The sequence below is a fragment of the Pomacea canaliculata genome, linkage group LG5, assembly GCF_003073045.1.
Source record: "Pomacea canaliculata isolate SZHN2017 linkage group LG5, ASM307304v1, whole genome shotgun sequence".
NCBI classification, from domain to species: Eukaryota; Metazoa; Mollusca; class Gastropoda; order Architaenioglossa; family Ampullariidae; genus Pomacea; species Pomacea canaliculata.
The window spans coordinates 13992253-14009273 of record NC_037594.1 but is presented as its reverse complement, the minus strand read 5'-3'; the positions used below and the strand labels follow the sequence as shown (position 1 = coordinate 14009273).

The following is a 17021-nucleotide window of genomic DNA, read 5'->3' as shown; positions in this document are numbered from 1 at the left end:
TCCTACATACGGATTCTACGTACTAATGGGGCTGATGTGGGAACGTAACATACGAGTTGAGAGTTCAGAAACTGGAGATACTGGGGTGTGTGTGTTTTCTGCTTGTTTCAATGCCGTGCAACATAGGGACATAAACTATATCTCCCATCGCATCAGCTTTCCTCAAGGAGTGTCCATGATATGTAGCCTTCGAGTTAGTTTTGCTTCCAGAAACTGATCCCTGACTAAGATATGACTGTTTTGTGCGCTCTTATTAAATGTTGTTTACAGTTTGTTATTTGACAGTATTGTAATTATTTTTGCATGCAAAACGCAAATAAACTAGCAACAGCGGCGACAGCTTTATCAGTAAATGTAATTGCAGTAGTGGTAGAGGTAGTGGTAGCTGAAGTAGTGGTAAACATAGAAAGCCAGTTTGATTAAATGTACTTGTATGAAGGTTAACTGAAAACAAACGTTCCTTAACTGTTTTTTGCTAATTCGTTCTCCTTCTATTCATGGTTAGTTTAACAAAACAGCCATGTGACTGAATTGTGAAAGCTCTGCTTCAAAATTATAAAAGCAAAGTCTTGTATTATGAGAATACTTCAAATATATCACAGAACAGTCATATTAATAATAAGTCACACGAAGAAAGTTCAGTCACACTAACTTCCTCCACAAAACTTTCCTCACAAATTTATAATCACGTAATCACCGCATTTCATTTGCAAAGATTTATTTCACATCTTTCAATGCACGTGCACTGTGTGTCCGGAAGAACATGTTGCTTGAAGGTCTGGCACAGATCCGTGATTTACTCAGACTTTGATATCTGTGAAGATGCTGTAAAGTTTACAGAAACAACAGCTTGCTCAAATGATTAAATTTCTACAAAAGAATAACTGATTTCCCACAATTAGTCACAGCGATATGTATAATAGACACTGCACAATATGATGGAAGACAGCATGACTCTCTGAAATAACGAATGGAAGCAAGCAGTTTATTTAACCAACAAAGATAAGCACAATTAAACGGTACTTTTCCCTTAGAGATTATATTTGGAGCATAATTTACTTACATTTTAAAGGAAGATCGATAAAATAAACATTTATTACTTTAAAGATAAAGAGATAAAGGATCTGCGTTTTGGAATTTAAACCTAGTTTCATAGGTTTAAACAAACACACGCGCATACACACACGTATATTTACTTACATTTTACAGGCTAACGGACACAGGTCGTCGAGCACAAAGGTAATGCCAAACAAGTCCCTGCAGTCCTTCCTGCAGACCCTCTCAGTCCAGTTCTTGTTCGATGTTCTTCCCTTCAGGGTGTCTACCATTTCACCAATGCTGGCTGTCATTCAGACATACAAGACCAGTATATATATATATAATATAAAACAAACAGTAAAGTGTGTATTATTCTAAAACTAGTAAGAAATCAAGGGGACTGTTCGTTTTTACTGGATGTGTAATGTAGATGATCTGATAAGCTCCCCCTGTCCTACTTTGCCTATTTCTCTCTTTCTCTCTCCTCTCTGAAAAAACATTTAGATGCGGAAAAATATTATCACGAAAATAGGAATCTTTCCACGATTAATTTTTTAAAAAGATCTTCAATTCCGAACAAAGTTAATACTGAGCTGCAAACAGGCACACATCCTTGTTGTATTATTCTCTCTTTCATTATAATATTAGTATTTTAATTACAAACACACGCCGTCGCCTACCAGCCAAAGGCACGTAAACAGATATGCACTCTCGCACGCACACACACACACACATCCACGAGCAGATGTAAAAAAATGAAAAAGTTAATAATGTTTCCAGAGAAGTTTTACCAATATATGGTCGACACTTACGAATTGTGAATAAAGTTCGCTTCTCGATAGAAGCGGCGGCCACAACCACAAGGGCAAGCAGAACAATGATGCTCATCTTCATTCTAGAGCAGAGAGACCAAGGTTGTGTATATTATGCTGTATAATTGTAAGGATTCGTTCTTTGATATGACAATACTGCTTCTTGCTTATATTTCAATCAAAGGTGTAAGTAGTTAATAGCTCAATATACATGCAGTATACTTTAACCACTTCACCGATCTCCTTTCAGTAAAGACATCATTTTACAACCTAAGGCACTCTCTAGTTCAAGAGATATTAAACAAGATTAACACGAAACTTTTCTTGCTAAAGTAAATATTTAAACACTAAACAATTTTCAAATGATATTAATATGAGTAGTGACGTCGACATGCTTGTCTTGACTACTGACATTACCTGACAGTTTTGGGAGTGTTCAAACCACTGAACCTTGGACAACCTAGGCAGAAAAATATAAAAGACATCGGGCTTAGAGATAAAGAATGCGTCGCAGGAAATTAGCCTTTTATTTGATAACCAAAACTTTTTGAATAAAGCAGATATTTACAGGAGGGGAACACAAATGAGTAGGTCATTAGCTTTAATTACTATTTTTTACAGATGGCAGCCAAAGACTCTCATCAGGATCGCAACACATTTTTCAGGGTGAGCAGTTTGGTGATAAAACATTATGACTACTAAGTTCAGGCTATACGTGTCCCCCTTAGTTCTCATCTGGGCCTAACGGTAGGGATATGTAGCCTCCTGAGTACTTTTGCATGGAGGCGAAACGTTAAAAAGTCTTCAAGAGCAGAGGACTGTCACGTGATACAGCCCACAGACCAGCAGCAGACAGAGATGAAGATCATTTATTGTTGCTGCACGTGCCAAACGGCACAGAGGACTGGCTGGATTTTTCTTTCCTGAGATTCCCACTCTTTTCTCGATAAACTTAACATAAAATTCTTAATAGGGATAAAAACACACTCAACTGAAAGGTAGTCAATCAGAGTTACTTGTTAATTACTGCATAATCAAAAAAGCGAATGCTGTGTCTTTGAAACACTTTTGTGTTGACCACCATCCTCAACAACCCGCCACAGTAGAGAAAATTGAAACCATGACTTCTGACAGCGATGTACGTGGATACAAGGCCGGGCAAGGATTCTTAAAATCATTAAAAAATTAGTCTTTTCATTAATACAGTTCGCTTATTAATACAGTAGTTGTAATTCAAGTACAGAAAGTCTGCACACTTTGCTTTTATCATCTCAGTAACTATATTCTCTCTCTACAGTCAGAAAAATGCATCTGATAGCTGCTAGCTGCTCTACAGTAACATTACCTTGACTGTTGACGGCGAACGCTGGATGCAGTCAGCACTGAGATGCTGAGGCCTGTGGTGTCCACCTTTTATGTACGTTTTGTGAGTGACGTCACGACATACCTGGATGCCTACCTTACACTTTAATTAACATGGCCATGGCCGTCATTGGATTCCTACACAATGATCTGATGAATATCTCCATTCCATCGCTTTTGTCGGTTATTTACATGACAAAGCTTGTTCTGTAGAAGTAAAATATATATTATTTTCTGTAAACACATGGCACTTAATATTACTAGAATACGTTTACAAACAATGTCGATAGAATATTAGATTTCTATCTTTCTAATTTGCCGTAGCAACAACATCCTAACTGTAAACGGTCTAAAAATAAATCAAGCCATTTTCATTTTCTTCTGTAGAAGTAAAATATATATCATTTTCTATAAACACATGGCACTTAATATTAAAACGTTTTGAGAAAGGGGAAAATATTGGCTGGTACCGACTCTTTATCATTAGAATACGTTGACAAACAATGTCGATGGAATATGAGATTTGTATCTTTCTAATTGTCGAAGCAGCAACAGCACTAACTGTAAACGGTCTAAAATAAATCAAGCCAAGCTATTTTCAACATTAATAGTTGGGAATTCAAATACATATTTTTCATTAATAAAATGTAATTGGCAAGTTCTCTGTCTCTCTTTCTCTGTCTCTCTCTGAATGTGTGTAGGGGATGAGTAAAACCCATGAGCGAATGGGAATTGCCGACGATGTTTCAAAATTCTTTATTAATTTTACTTGAATATGGAACCCCAAAAGTAAAACTGCCAATTTTATTGTCTAACACAACATACTGGTACATGCTAGGTGGAGTGGGTTGTTTTTGTGGCCACATGGGAGGACACATATGTAGCCATTAGCTGCTCCCATCAGAGACCAGTTCATATGAAATACTGTAACCAAGGTAAGAAATGCTTCAATCCTCGCCCCAGATGTAGCATTTGAAATGGGTATTTGAAATATGATGTCCTCATGCAAAATGAAAAAACAACTCAAAACTTTTATTTTAATTATGCACGTATTTTTTCAGGTGTGTATTTTCGGAAATTAGTTGTTTTGTTTTGTTTTTTGTTGTTGTTTTTTGTCGCTTGAGTAGAAAGTCCCTGTTGGTAACTGCTGATACAAAGTCCTTGAGAACTTCTAAGATTTCAAGATGCTACTACATAGAAGAGATTTAAACATGGTACAAAATAAATAGTTACAGCTGTGATGTAAATCACGAACTTCAAATAGCAATATCTCCAAAATAATATAGATAGGTAGTATTGTGGTTTTTATCATCTTTTTTGTACTTCCAAGCGACCATAAAAAATACTCATTTAAAAGATAACTCCGTCTGCCGGTACTTACTAATAATAATATCACACAAATTAAGTCACACTAACTTCAAACACAAAACTTTCCTTACAAACTTACAAGAATATAATTGCTGCCCTTCTTTTGTAAAGATTTATTTCACATCTTGTATTGCACGTCCAGTGCATGTCAGGAAGAAAGTGTAGGTTCAAAGCTACGCACAGATCCCTTCGTCACTCAACTCTTTGCGTTGTAGAAGATGCTGCAAAGTATACAGATACAATAAACAATTAACTTGTGGCAATTTAAAAACTGAATTATTTACAAATACACACAGCCGAAATATACACCAGTGATGAATAGTAAGAGCTATCATCAAAGATAGTCACAATCCAACTGCACTTTTCAATTATAAAACGTTTTACATGGAGATCGATGAAATAAATGTCTAACACTTTAAAAATAAAGAGACAGAGATCTGCATCTTAGTATCCAAAGGAGTATAAGGTTTTACTGGAATAATCGTTCCTAATTTCTGAAATCAACGATAAGAGATTCAAAGAGGTGGTGTTGAAAGACTCTCCAATGAAAACGTTTGGGAAGGTGAGGTTTGCTAATACTTGCAAAATAAAATATGTAACAACTTAAATATGTGCACGCTTTTAAGAGGATGTTCCTTCATGAGCTTGATAATGCGTTGTATACGTCACAACTTCTTTTTTATTATTATTATTATTATTATTATTATTATTATTATTATTTGCATACCTTGAAAGTACAGCGTCATTAAACTGCTAAATTCTTTATAATTACAATACATTCAAAGACAAAATTTTTAAATATTCTTCTTCCTTCACGCTGGCCTTGAAAATGTTTACTTAAAGATTACAAGCATCAATCAGGTCTGCTTCAAGTATGGATATGTAGCCTTCTGGTTAGTTTTGCTTCCAGAAACTGATCCCTGACTAAGATATGACACAGTTCTGCGCGATGTAATCTCTGAAACTATTTCCGTTGCCTCCGTTACTTAGCTATTTATGTCATGTCAGTATACGCAGGATAAGAATGCTGCGATGCCACCTTTAACCCCAGAATGGGTGCTACCGGTCACATATATTTACATGAGTAAATATTCTGTACAGAAATTTATTATAATAAAAAAAGCAATGAAGCAATGCTTTTGTATCTCATGGTTAGAATTCTTTTTTCTTTTCGTGACCTACCTCACTCAGCCTTGAACCTTAAACCATAGGTGATTGAGCAATACTAAAGCATTCTTTGCAACATCAGCTGGCCAACGACCAGTTCTAGTCAAAGGACGAATAAATAATTGAAGGAATAAGTCGAAGCTCATAATCCTAAGCACGTGCCACATGTACATCATTCAACATTCAATCAAACATCCATAATTTTATTACAAAAGTTCATACTTTTACTCGACCAGGGTGTAACGATTCGCGATTCAGGCGAGTGTTTTTTTTTAACGGTTTTGTTGTAGTTGGGTTTTGTATGTGATTCAAAGACGCGCGAATGCTGACGCAATTTCGCACGGATTTTTTTTTCTTTCTACGTCATCTAATGGGGGTTCTGACGTATGACGAATGGAAGCATGTTGACAGAACGATCTAGATGCGAGCTCAGCGTTTTTGGCGAAAAACTTCTGGGGAGTGGCATCAGCGTCCGGGTCTTCCGCATGTGGCTCTCGTGGAGTAAAGTTGTCTGAAGTCGGCTCAAGGCTGTCCAAGTTCTTCACTGCAACCCTGCCTGAGAAGTGTGTCGACTTCGGAAATTGACTTCAGAGATGCGTTAACCCTCTCTGTAACAGAGTGTATAGTGATCCAGTACCAGCAGCTGTTTGTTGAAACCAGTAAAAGCTGAATCTGGTGAATGAGCGTCGGTCCTTGAGAGCAAAAGGAAAAATCAGCTTGAGGTGAAGAGACATTGGTCTCTTGCATGTGACGGTCGGGGTACTCAGCAACGAGACATCGGAGTGAATATACAGTGGAAACCTGTGCTCGAGGACAGACCCTCCATTGCATCACGATACCTACCGTAGGGTAGTGCCCAACCGTCATATCTTCTACTGAAGTTGCCTCGGATAGAATTCGCCAGTCAAGAGTTCGAAGAAACATCTGCGACATCAGTGACGACAAATCCCCGGCGTCGACTTATGCATAGCAGAAAGCGACTTAAGCATAGCAGAAAACGACTTGAGCATAGTATATAATGACGTTAGCATAGCAGAAAGCGACTTAAGCATAGTAGAAAACGACTTGAGCATAGCAGAAAACGACCTAAGAAAAGTAGAAAACGACTATAGCATAGCAGAAAACGACTTGAGCATAGCAGAAAACGACTTAAGCATAGGAGATAATGATGTTAGCATACCACAAAACGACATTAGCATAGTAGAAAAACGACTTAAGCATAGAAGAAACCAAATTAAGCATAGCAGAAAACGACTTAAGCATAGTAGATAATGACGTTAGCATACCAAAAAAAAAAGACATTAGCATAGTAGAAAAACGACTTAAGCATAACAGAAAACGACTTTAGCATAACAGAAAACGACTTTAGCATACCAGAAAATGACATTAGCATAGTAGAAAACGCCTTTAGCATGGTAGAAAACGACTTAAGCATTGTAGATAATGACGTTAGCATGGTAGAAAACGACTTTAGCATTTTTGATTACGGCATTAGTATAGTAGAAAACGACTTAACGATTGTGGACTCAAGTTCGGTGGACTTCTGTATCGACAATGTGTGTGTATGGACACTGAATCTTCTGACTGGTGGCATCAGATTTCCTGAGAGTGGAGTGTCGAAAGTTTGTGGAAATTTATCAACTTTCTACAGACGGGGAAACAGTAGAAAAAAAAAAAAAAAAAATTTTGCCCTTCGCACCTCCAGGTGCATAGGCCATCGACGACAGTTTACTGTTGTCGATGTTTTAGTAGCAAGGATTTGTTTTTACGGGGTGGGGGTGCTGGCCCCACGCCCAACCCTCCTCCTTTTTCGCCGGGCTTGGGACCGTCCTTGGCGGAGAGCAGCCAGCCCTGTAAACAGATGCCACGTGCAGAGAAAGAATAGCGTGCCCGAGACGAGAAATGAACCCAGGGCAGCCAACCTTCACTGTATTGGTGACAGGGGAAACAGTAGGCTATAGATCTATTTCATTTTCTTTTCTTATTACAACCACTGGTTTTTTTCAATCACCATTTTTTTCTTCCCTTTTTCTTTTCCATTTTAAAACATTAAATGTGTTAACATTGGTCGGTCTTTTTTGTATGAAAAAAGAGTAAGAGTGCGGCGAGCGTGTTTCTACATGGAGATGTTATGCACGTTCGCATTCATATGAAACGCGCCTTCCAACAAAACGTTACAAAGTGCTTAATTTCTACAGTCCGTTCTTTACAGATCACATGCGTTAGAACAAAAATAGTTCTGAGAATATTATCGCCTGAGATCCATCAGGTCTTGTCGTATATAAACTACACAATCTGCATTCTACCTTAAAAACCTTGATTATTATGTACAGGAAACTCTTGACATTAAAAAAAAATAAATAACAACAATTATTCTCAGAAGTTAAAAGTTCTCATAATAAGACAGCCTGAAAGCTGTTGTGGATTGTTTGTGTTTTGAAACTTGTGGTCTGAGAAGAACGGAACAGTGTTATAGTAGTGTATGTGTTGATACAGTGAAGTGAAATTAATGTGGATTTTGCATGATGCATGTGTGGCACGTGCTGGTTAATAAAATCTCACTAGAGCTCAACCGCCCTTTGTCAGGTTGGTAAGTTGTGTATCTGTTCCTAGTCTGATAGAGTCTCAAGAATGTTATCATCGTTAAAACACAAAAAAGCAATATGCATATACATGCACACTCGCGAACTTACTACTACTCTTATTAAATGATGTTTACTTATTGTTATTTGACAGTATTGTAATTATTTTTGCATGCAAAATGCAAGTAAACTAGCAACAGCGGCGACAGCTTTATCAGTAAATGTAGTTGCAGTAGTGGTAGAGGTAGTGGTAGCTGAAGTAGTGGTAAACATAGAAAGCCAGTTTGATTAAATGTACTTGTATGAAGGTTAACTGAAAACAAATTTACCTTTAACTGTTTTTGTTTTTTTGTTTGTTTTTTTTTTTTGCTAATTCGTTCTCCTTCTATTCATGGTTAGTTTAACAAAACAGCCATGTGACTGAATTGTGAAAGCTCTGCTTCAAAATTATAAAAGCAAAGTCTTGTATTATGAGAAGACTTCAAATATTTCACAGAACAGTCATATTACTAACAAGTCACACGAAGAAAGTTCAGTCACACTAACTTCATCCACAAAACTTTCCTCACAAATTTATAATCACGTAATCACCGCATTTCATTTGCAAAGATTTATTTCACATCTTTCAATGCACGTGCACTGTGTGTCCGGAAGAGCATGTTGCTTGAAGGTCTGGCACAGATGCGTGTTTTACTCAGACTGTGATATCTGTGAAGATGCTGCAAAGTTTACAGATACAACAGCTTACTTAAATGATTAAATTTCTACAAATGAATAACTGATTTCCCCAATTATGTACAGCGAAATGTAAAACATGTATAATAGACACTGTACAATATTATGGAAGACAGCATGACTCTCTGAAATAACGAATGGAAGCAAGCAGTTTATTTAACCAACAAAGATAATAAGCACAATTAAACTGTCCTTTTCCCTTAGAGATTATATTTGGAGCATAATTTACTTACATTTTAAAGGAAGATCAATAAACTAAACATTTATCACTTTGAAGATAAAGAGATAAAGGATCTGCGTTTTGGACTTTAAACGAGTTTAAGGTTTTACTGGAATGACTGTTCGTATTTCCTAAAAATGAAGTCTTTTATAGAGAAAAAGACTCTAATTTGAAAGGTGAGGTGGTGCCAATACTTACAAAATAAAACATGTAACATCTCAAATATATGCAGGCGCTTACAGCATGTTCTTTCATGAGCGTGATAATGAGCTCTATAAATCACGAGTTGTTTATTACTGTTGTTATAATTTCATAGGTTTAAACAAACACCCGCGCACACACACGTATGTTTACTTACATTTTACAGGCTGCAGGACACAAGTCGTCGAGCACAAGAGTCCAAAAAAGAATTGCCCTGCAGTCCTTCCTGCAGTCACTCTCCTTCCAGTTCTTGTCCGATGTTTTTCCCTTCAAGCTGTCTACTAGTTCACCAACGCTGGCTGTCATCCAGACAGACAAGAGCAATATATATGTAACAAAACAGTAAAGTGAGTATTATTCTATACTAGTAAATGACTGTTTTTACTGGATTACTTTGCCTATTTCTCTCTTTCTCTCTCCTCTCTGAAAAACATTTAGATGCGGAAAAATATTATCACGAAAATATGAATCGTTCCACAAATAATTTTTTAAAAAGATCTTCAATTCCGAACAAAGTTAATACTGAGCTGCAAACAGGCACACATCCTTGTTGTATTATTCTCTCTTTCATTATAATATTAGTATTTTAATTACAAACACACGCCCTCGCCTACCAGCCAAAGGCACGTAAACAGATATGCACTCTCGCACGCACGCACACACACACACACACATCCACGAGCAGATGTAAAAAAATGAAAAAGTTACTAATGTTTCCAGAGAAGTTTTACCAATATATAGTCGACACTTACGAATTTTGAATAAAGTTCGCTTCTCGATAGAAGCGGCGGCCACAACCACAAGGGCAAGCAGAACAATGATGCTCATCTTCATTCTAGAGCAGAGAGACCAAGGTTGTGTATATTATGCTGTATAATTGTAAGGATTCGTTCTTTGATATGACAATACTGCTTTTGCTTATATTTCAATCAAAGGTGTAAGTAGTTAATAGCTCAATATGCATGCAGTATACTTTAACCACTTCACCGATCTCCTTTCAGTAAAGACATCAACGTAAGGCACTCTCTAGTTCAAGAGGTATTAAACAAGATTAACACGAAACTTTTCTTGCTAAAGTAAATATTTAAACACTAAACAATTTTCAAATGATATTAATATGAGTAGTGAAGATGACGTGCTTGTCTTGACTAATGACATTACCTGACAGTTTTGGGAGTGTTCAAACCACTGAACCTTGGACAACCTAAGAAGAAAAATATAAAAGACATCGGGCTTAGAGGTAAGGAATGCGTCGCAGGAAATTAGCCTTTTATTTGATAACCAAAACATTTTGAATAAAGCAGATATTTACAGGAGGGGAACACAAATGAGTAGGTCATTAGCTTTAATTACTATTTTTTACAGATGGCAGCCAAAGACTCTCATCAGGATCGCAACACATTTTTCAGGGGGAGCAGAATTTGGTGATAAAACATTATGACTACTAAGTTCAGGCTATACGTGTCCCCCTTAGTTCTCATCCGGGCCTAACGGTAGGGATATGTAGCCTCCTGAGTACTTTTGCATGGAGACGAACGTTAAAAAGTCCTCAAGAGCAGAGGACTGTCACGTGATACAGCCCACAGACCAGCAGCAGACAGAGATGGAGATCACTTATTGTTGCTGCACGTGCCAAACGGCACAGAGGACTGGCTGGATTTTTCTTTCCTGAGATTCCCACTCTTTTATCGATAAACTTAACATAAAATTCTTAATAGTGATAAAAACACACTAAACTGAAAGGTAGTCAATCAGAGTTACTTGTTAATTACTGCATAATCAAAAAAGCGAATGTTGTGTCTTTGAAACACTTTTGTGTTGACCACCATCCTCAACAACCCGCCACAGTAGAGAAAATTGAAACCATGACTTCTGACAGCGATGTACAGTGGAACCTCGGTTAACGAACTTAATCCGTTCTGGAAAGCTGTTCGTTATCCGAAATGTTCGTTATCCGAAACAATTTTTTCCATAAGAAATAAAGGAAATAGATTTAATTGGTTCCCAGCCCCTGTTGACTCGCTAATATTTGAAAGTTACAGGCTATAAAGGTATTTGTTTTAATGAGAACAGTTATAATGCAATATAAATGGAGTTAAATAAACATAAAAACATTAACGAAAGCATTTAAACATCAGGAAACTTTCCGTTTTGACGGCGTGGTTGGAAGCAGGTGTGGGGAGGAAGGGGAGGTATTACTGCTTTGATTCCCCCTCCATGAGCACACGTGACATTGTAAAATCGGGGTGACTTCCCTTTTCTGTAGCTTTGAGGGTAAAGGAAAAAAACTTGTCCAGTGTCTGTTGCTTCTGCCTTTTTTGTAAAACACTTCGGTAATACGACATCACAGATCCGACAGACGCATGGCACCTTCATACTTTGAAATCATTTCCTTTTTCAATTCATTTGTTGGCCGCTTCCTTGTCATTACCTCTCTACTGTTAATTGCTCTTAATCTTCTTTGGAGCCATGATTGAGGATTATCTTATTAAAATAAAGCACAAAAATCACTAAATAAGAAGAATGCGCATAGATAAGGAACGACTGATGGTAACTGTGTCTCGAGCGCGAATGATTACATGCTGGTCGGTCACGTGTGGTTCACGTGGCTGTTCGTTATCCGAAATTTTGTTCGCTATCCGAGACAAATTTTTAACGAAATTTTTGTTCGTTAACCGAAATATTCGTTATCCGAGGTGTTCGCTAACCGAGGTTCCACTGTACGTGGATACAAGGCCGGGCAAGGATTCTTAAAATCGTTAAAAAAATTAGTCTTTTCATTAATACAGTTCGCTTATTAATACAATAGTTGTAATTCAAGTACAGAAAGTCTGCACACTTTGCTTTTATCATCTCAGTAACTATATTCTCTCTCTACAGTCAGAAAAAGGCATCTGATAGCTGCTAGCTGCTCTACAGTAACATTACCTTGACTGTTGACGGCGAACGCTGGATGCAGTCAGCACTGAGATGCTGAGGCCTGTGGTGTCCACCTTTTATGTCCGTTTTGTGAGTGACGTCACGACATACCTGGATGCCTACCTTACACTTTAATTAACATGGCCATGGCCGTCATTGGATTCCTACACAATGATCTGATGAGTATCTCCATTCCATCGGCTTTTGTCGGTTATTTACATGACAAAGCTTGTTCTGTAGAAGTAAAATATATATTATTTTCTATAAACACATGGCACTTAATATTAAAACGTTTTGAGAAAGGGGAAAATATTAACTGGTACTGACTCTTTATCATTAGAATACGTTGACAAACAATGTCGATGGAATATGAGATTTGTATCTTTCTAATTTGTCGTAGCAACAACAGCACTAACTGTAAACGGTCTAAAAATAAATCAAGCCAAGCTTTTTTCAACATTAATAGTTGGGAATTCACATACATATTTTTCATTAATAAAATGTAATTGTCAATTTCTCTTTCTCTCTTTTTCTGTCTCTCTCTCTCTCTCTGAATATGTGTAGGGGATGAGTAAAACTAATGAACGAATGGAAATTGCCGACGATATTTCAAAATTCTTTATTAATTTTACTTGAATATGGAACCCCAAAGTAAAACTATTGTCTAATACAACATACTGGTACATGCTAGGTGGAGTGGGTTGCTTTTGTGGCCACATTGGAGGACACATATGTAGCCATAAGCTGCTCCCATCAGAGACCAGTTCATATGAAATACTGTAACCAAGGTAAGAAATGCTTCAATCCTCGCCCCAGATGTAGTATTTAAAATGGAGTACTTGAAATATGATGTCTTCATGCAAAATGAAAAAAAAAACCGCAAAACTTTTATTTTAATTTGGAAGTATTTTTATCAGGTGTGTCTTTTCTTAAATAAGTTGTTTTTTTTATGTTGTTGTTTTTGTTTTTGTTTTGTTTTGTTCTGTTCTGTTTTGTTTGTTCGGTTTTTTTTGTTTTTTTTTTTTTTCTTTTTTTTGTTTTAGTCACTTGAGTAGAAAGTCACTGTTGGTAACTGCTCATGCAAAGTCCTTGAGCACGTCTAAGATTTCAAGATGCTACTACATAGAAGAGATTTAAACATGGTCCAAAATAAATAGTTACAGCTGTGATGTAAATCACGAACTTTAAATATCATTTGATACTTCTACAGACTGTACCAGTCTGATGTTCCTTTGTCCTAGTTTCGACTCCATCCCATGGACCGAATCCAGACTGTGGGTGAGAATGGAGTTTGATTAAATGGTTCTGTCCTGAGATATGGTGTCCCGCAGGGATCTGTATTGGGTCCAATATGTTTTTGTGTTATATACCTCCCTCTGTCTGTTGTTATGTCACGCCATGCCATGTCACATGTGAATTAACCTGATGATACACATCTATATGAACTCTGAGAACTACTGACACAGATACAGGAATGTAGAGCTGATGTAAACTCCTGGATGCTCCAAAAAAGACTGCAACTGAATAACAATCAGACTGAATCGCTATTTACTTGTCCAAATCTGTTTCTGAGTCATCATTCTCTTCCCCATATTCTCTGCCTATACACAACTCACTTATTTCTTTCTCCATCTCTGTCCACAGCTTGGGTGTCATTTTCGATCAGCGTTTGACTTCTCATTAGCATATTTCTAATGTCTGCAGAAATGCTCACCTCAAATTTCATAGGATCAAAACCATTCGTCACTATCTCACCACCGGTCAACTAAAACTCTAATCTGTGCCTTTGTGCTATTGTAATTTTCTGTTAGATCGAATTTCCAAGTATCTTCTGGATAGGCTTTAAAGGATCAAAAACAAAAGGCTTCTCTCTTCCTCTGCAGACCATTTAGATATGAACATATATATCACCCATCAGTCGCTCTTTTCACTGACTGCCTACAAACTGTACTCTGCCGTTTCTGGCACCAGCCCTCGGTACCTCTACAAACTCACTCCCATCTATACACCGTCACGACCTCTTAGCCGATCTTCTGACACCACTGTCTAAGACAAAGACTTATGGACAAAGGTCTTTCTCCTGCAAATCCCCATTGAAGGTGGTGAATAGATGAATGTGTCCTTTCGCACTCTGAGGGTCATGTACAATGTCCTTGGGCAACCAAGCATCCATTTGTGCTTCTCCCATGTGTTCTTTGCTTGACTACAATGTGTGGGTCATGTCAGTCAATGTGATCATTGTCTTTGTTTTAGTAAAAAAAAAGAATGTGGACGAATGGCCAAATGAGGAAGAGGGAGGGTGTATATGTATATAACTATGTATATGTATGTGTATGTGTATATGTATATGATAGGCCTAAATATCCTTTCTTTTGTTCATAATCTTCATATCCCGAGTCGAATGTCACTTGGACAATATACAAAGTCTTATTCATATTTTTGTTTTTTAGGTTTTAAAGCATTATTGAGCTGCTTTTTTCTAATCTGTTCTTTTTTTGTTTAATAGTCATTGCGATGAAACAGAACTGTTATTGAACTGTGGAAGCTTTGCTTCAAAATAGTGAAACAAGGCTGTTACAGTCTCAATACTTTATATTGTATTATAAGAGTAACACTTAAAATGTAGCACAGGGCAAGGTCCTACTAATAATAAGTCACACAAATAAAGTGCAGTCGCACTAACTTCTAACACAAAACTTACAAACTTACAAATATATAATCACTGTGCTTCTTTTGCACAGATTTATTTCACGTCTTTTATTGTATGTCAGGAAGAACTTGTTGGTTCAAAGCATCGCACAGATCTCTTGGTTACTCAGCCATTCACGTTGTAGAAGATGCTGCAGAGTATACAGATACAACAGACCATTAACTTGCGTTATATAAGTCACAAACCCTTTTTATTGTTGTTATTATTTATCTCTCACACACACATCTACTTACATTGTGCAGGCTGTGGAACACAAATCTTCAATCATACCAGCCCCGAGAAAACAGTATTCTTTAAGTCAATGTCAGGCAAGGATTCGTACGATCGTTAAAAAAAATTAGCCTCTTCTTCGTGTATTAGTTTTAATTTACATAAAATGTCTGAACTTTTTGACTCCATCTAACATCTCGGGTGCTATATTCTCTCTCAACAAACAGAATAGTCAGACAGACGCACGAGATATCTGCTAACTAGTAACTTTACCTGGATTGTTTACGGCGAACGTTGGGTCCAGTCAACACGGAGATGCTGAAGTACATGGAATTTTGTCTGTTAAACTAATACAATATAATGCAATACACCATACTACAATATAATACACTATAATACAGTATAATACAATACAACTTTGTGGATCCCTAGGGGCAATTTAAACTAGTGCTCGTACTAGCAATAATATAGCAATAATATATACATATACATGATATAAAAGAGATGATATAAATGTGAATGTTCAAATAGTATATTTCTCACACACATTCTCTCTCTCTCTCCAACACACACTTCTAGAAGCCAAACATCACATTATCCAGAAACATATTGCACATCATATTGAAATGTTTTGACTCGCAGTAGGGGGTTAGTGGAAACTGTTGCTGGTATCGAGACTTTGTTATTAGTTTCTGTTGACAAACAATATGAAAAGAATATTTTTATTTTTCTCATGTGTCATGCTCACAACAACAACAACATTAATTAAAAACGTTTCTGAAAAAACAAGCTATTTTCAGCCAACATTAATAACTGGAATTCACTAACAATTTATTTCTCATTAATATAACATGAATGTTTTAAGTTCCTTTCTCACTTTTATTTCTCTCGCTCGTGCTTTTCTTCTCCATTTCTCTCTATCTCTCTCTGCTCCCTTTATTTCTCTTTCTGTCTCTCCTCTGCCTTTCTTCCTTGCTTCTTTTTTTCTTTCTTTATTTACTTCTTTCCTTTCTTCCTTTTTATTTTCTTACTTTCTCTCTCTCTTAGTCTCTCCCTATGGGATGAGTAAAGCTCTTGAATACGTGAAAATTCCCTTCGTTAATTTGACTTGAATGCACAACTCCAAAAGTAAAACCTACCACATTTTTGTGTCTAATACATGGTGGCATATGTTGATTGGTTTGTCATTGTTTTTGTGGCATTAGACTCTCTCTCTCTGAGTCAAGGGGTGACAGTACCGCAGTCATACAGAACGAGGTGATCACTAGAAAAGGAAAATGAGTATTGCTTGCTGTCATCGTGACTAGCCTTCTGATGTGTTCTGGGGATGTTGAACTGAGCTCCATATTTATATACATATACCCAAGAAGCGATTGAACGCTCATCGTCTGCCCGTGCAACCACCTCATTCAAATTGGTCTACTTTGCTTTTTTCAAATGAAAATTTACAACTTAGTTGTAGTGTTTTACCTGTGGCTTCATGAATTTTGTTAATATTTTGAGGTTTTATGTCGTGGCGCAGTATGCTGGTGTCGGTGGTAATGTTTGATTGCTGCTTTTGCATTACCTTATTATTTTTGCATGCGAAATTAAAGTGCACATGTGCATAACACACAACGTCACCGAGGGCTCATTGGAAGTTACGAACTAAAGAAAAAGTTCAAAAGGAAAACCGAAGCGTGACTTAATAAAACAGC

At 37.0% G+C, this 17021-nt stretch overlaps 2 long non-coding RNA genes across 2 annotated transcripts; both read right to left on the bottom strand.

Moving 5' to 3' along the window:
- Positions 1-701: 701 nt before the first annotated feature.
- On the bottom strand, positions 702-3279 carry LOC112564957. The gene is made up of 5 exons (XR_003099302.1): positions 3196-3279; positions 2268-2310; positions 1851-1933; positions 1201-1342; positions 702-825 (listed from the first exon to the last, which is right to left on the bottom strand). It is a non-coding gene; the product is annotated as an uncharacterized LOC112564957 (long non-coding RNA).
- A 5645-nt stretch (positions 3280-8924) lies between these two features.
- LOC112564956 lies at positions 8925-12502 on the bottom strand. The gene is made up of 5 exons (XR_003099301.1): positions 12414-12502; positions 10647-10689; positions 10238-10320; positions 9643-9784; positions 8925-9048 (listed from the first exon to the last, which is right to left on the bottom strand). It is a non-coding gene; the product is annotated as an uncharacterized LOC112564956 (long non-coding RNA).
- Positions 12503-17021: the final 4519 nt, after the last annotated feature.